Source organism: Brassica oleracea, chromosome C8 (assembly GCF_000695525.1).
Source record: "Brassica oleracea var. oleracea cultivar TO1000 chromosome C8, BOL, whole genome shotgun sequence".
Lineage (NCBI taxonomy): Eukaryota > Viridiplantae > Streptophyta > Magnoliopsida > Brassicales > Brassicaceae > Brassica > Brassica oleracea.
Window position 1 is genome coordinate 24,567,763 of NC_027755.1, and position 3,650 is coordinate 24,571,412.

Genomic DNA, 3,650 nt, shown 5'->3' on the forward strand with positions numbered 1-3,650 from the left:
TGAGTATAGCAAAAGCTATCAAGAAAGCAATTGATGTGACTATATTTATTGCTTCTGCTACTCCAATCTCGTTTATGGAAGCTATGGGAGTGTGAAGATAATATTTTGTCTTTACCTTCCTGGAAAAAAGCGAACTAAGAAAGGACAGATTTAGACAAAGCTGGGGAGTTAAATGCTTTGAGAGTTGATGATGTAAAGAAGAAATAAAACAGATTCAGACAAGAATCACAGTCACAGCCACTATGAACACTGAAGAAACATGATTTGCTTAAAAGTTAAGTGAAGAAACCTGCTTTGGTTAAAACAAAACAGATTCTCTCTTTCATTACCTTCCCAAAAGAGGTAAATACAAAGCTTTCTTGTATATATATGCAATCTTGGGTTTCCCCACTAAGATGCTTACAGGGGCCATCACCTATGCTCGTCTCCTAATATTCCATTGGGCCATAATATTGATTACCTTGAGGAGAGCAGCTCGTATCAATATCAGTCTGGTATACACCATACTCATCGTACTCATCATCACTCCTGATACATATAGAAAAGAAAAAATCAAGTTACCCAAACACGATTGTGAATCTAAAGTATTTCCAAGTTTTGACTATATGTTCATGCTACATACTTGACATGCAAAAGAAAAATACTGATCGATCTCTACCCTGAAATTGCATAAAAAGCATGGTCAAAGGCCATAAGACCTACTATAGAGCTTGTTTTCAGAGTCTAATAATACATATGGGATCAAAAAGAGCTCAGAAGAAAAGAGTACATATTTAAAGCAAAGCGAGATGGATCTTACACATCTATGGCGAGGAAGCTGTTCCTCCTTCAATTTTCTTTGCCTTTTCTGGTTGTTCCTGCCTCCGTAGACGATAATCCGTGCAAACTGACATCAGAACCACGTTCAACCCTTTGATAACGATTAACTAATCCTGGCATCGAGCCAAGAGGATAGCTAGTTGCTATTGAAATGGATGCTATTGTCCTCTCGAATCGGCAAGAAACATTTGGAAATTCGCCATTGTAATAACCGAAAAGTTGAACAGAGTATTTGGTTGTTGTCAAAGCTCTAATCTTCATTTCTGGATGAAGGAGATATTTATACCCCAAGCTCAAGTAAGTTACTCTAGGAGAAAACTCTAAACCACTTGTGGGTTGAGACAGCGTGAAGAAGACTGGGCTCCACTCTGGACTTCATGCACAAGTACTATAAAGCCCAGTTCACACTTCCGTATCAGACAACGTAAGAAACAAAACCAAGAAGAAAAAAAACACAGAACAACCCAGGTGTTGACACGTGTCGAGATTTGCCCCCTCCTACTTGATGACGTGGCTTAATGAGGAGAGAGGCAAGTCTGTTTTATTGTATAAGATGTTTTCCAAGTTATTTTGCGTTAGAAATGAAATTATGGGTGATAATAATTCATCTGTATACAAAACAATCATTTTGGATGAAGCTCATAACTCCATCTCGGTTAAAATTCCTTGGCCGTGTGATTCGTACGAATATTTGTTGTGGATCTACAAAAGTCTTTATAATTTTTTTTGTTCTTTTATCTTTGAACCATTCTTGATTTATATTGAAGAGAGCTTTTTAGATCCACCACAAATATTATCAAATCTCGTTTCGGATTTAGAGAGAACATAAACAATATAATGAAATATCATGTTTATATGAAAATATAACAATTATTAAAAGAGAAAAGTGATAAATATGTAACAACAATGTCAAACAGTTACAAAAGAAATGATTTCAAATTGCAAACCGATTTATTTATTTAATTTATAACACAACAATACGAAAGAAATATTTCTTTTCTTGATATGAAAGAAAGATACAATAAATATTTTGATATGATTAAGAAGCCCATGGAAAACAGTAAGGAGAGCTTCAATCGCGTCTCATACGACATGGACCTGGCTCAGATATATGCCAAATACATTCTCTGCATATACCACACGTAGTTCTTGGATTATCGTCTCCATGCCACGAGAAAGTGCAAGCATATGTTGTTTTCATATATCGTCGATGATGTAATATTTATAAATGATGTAAACGGGACGGAGATTTTCGTAGTAATAGTCAAGAATAAACAAGTTCGGTCAATTATAAGAACTAAAGATGCTCGTCTAAACAGATCGTCTAAACAGTTCGTCTAAACAAGTATCTTTCTATTTTATGGTCTGAGGTCGTCTGGGCCGAGCTCGCCTAGTGGTCGAGGTCGTCCAAGACTTTGTCTGTGATGAAGAGGCGATGCTCTCGTTTTCTGTTCTGTACGTTTCTGACTGTCCTTTCAATGAGTCTGACGTCTTCTATTTATAATGACGTACGTTTTGTCTTCTAGCGAAATCATCAATTGTTGCTTAGCGAAATCATCACTCATTACTTCTGGTTTCTTCTTCTTCACCATGAGGAAATGGAGAGGCTGAGCTCGTTTTTTTTTTTTAAAAGGTTGTTTGGTCGTGGTCTGTGGTGTGGGGAAGAGAGGCTGAGATCGTTTGAAAAAGGGGTTGAGGTCGTGTTCTGAGGTGTGGTGCCGGCTGGATGACGCGAGGTCGTAACTGCTTCTGGTAGGGCCGAGGTCGCCACCATAGACGCTGTGTTGTTGGCTGGAAGGGCCGAGGTTGTCACCATTGATGTCTGGGTCGAGGCGTTGGCTAGATGGTCCGAGGTTGCCACCATTGATGGATCGCCCGAGGTCATCGCCACTAGCGTCAAGGTGTTGGCTAGATGGTCCGAGGTTGCCACCATTGATGGATCGCCCGAGGTCATCGCCACTAGCGTCAAGGTGTTGGCTAGATGGTCCGAGGTTGCCACCATTGATGGATCGCCCGAGGTCATCGCCACTAGCGTCAAGGTGTTGGCTAGATGGTCCGAGGTTGCCACCATTGATGGATCGCCCGAGGTCATCGCCACTAGCGTCATAAACAGTTCGTCTAAACAAGTATCTTTCTATTTTATGGTCTGAGGTCATCTGGGCCGAGCTCGCCTAGTGGCCGAGGTCGTCCAAGACTTTGTCTGTGATGAAGAGGCGATGCTCTCCTTTTCTGTTCTGTACGTTTCCGGCTATCCTTTCAATGAGTCTGACGTCTTCTATTTATAGCGACGTACGTTTTGTCTTCTAGCGAAATCATCAATTGTTTCTTAACGGGCCGGGCCTGATTTTAAGCTTAGCTCTTAATATGCATGTGCTAAGCCCATCTCCAACAGTATGCACGGCTGTTCTGCGTATATTAAGATGAAACCTGAAATCGAAACTTTCATCAGCTAGTATCGCTTTAAAGCCTAAATCTTTCCCTCTGTTCCTGCAGTGCAAGACCATTCCTTCACGTGTGACCAATTTGTTAGTGATCATAACATGTTTAGGTAAGAATGGCACATCTCCATTGACAGAGTGTTCAAGTGATAAAGAAGTTCTTAAAATAATTAGATATGTTATTAACACGAAAATGAGGTGACGGTTTGTTAAGGATACCATGGATGCCTTTTACTGGTTTGTTATATAGTTTTTTTTTTTGTGTGGTAGTAGTATTTATAAATGTATTGGGAATAAAATTGTAAAACGTCTTCAATATTTTATTGTCCAATGGTTTTAAAAAAAACTTGGGAAAATTGCCAAAAGAGAACAAGAAAACAACATAGTTGTCCC

At 39.4% G+C, this 3,650-nt stretch overlaps 1 long non-coding RNA gene across 1 annotated transcript; it reads right to left on the bottom strand.

Annotated features, from left to right (window-relative positions):
* Positions 1-7: 7 nt before the first annotated feature.
* Positions 8-1,055, bottom strand: LOC106310998. The gene is made up of 3 exons (XR_001263902.1): positions 800-1,055; positions 330-528; positions 8-134 (listed from the first exon to the last, which is right to left on the bottom strand). It is a non-coding gene; the product is annotated as an uncharacterized LOC106310998 (long non-coding RNA).
* Between the last annotated feature and the right edge of the window lie 2,595 nt (positions 1,056-3,650).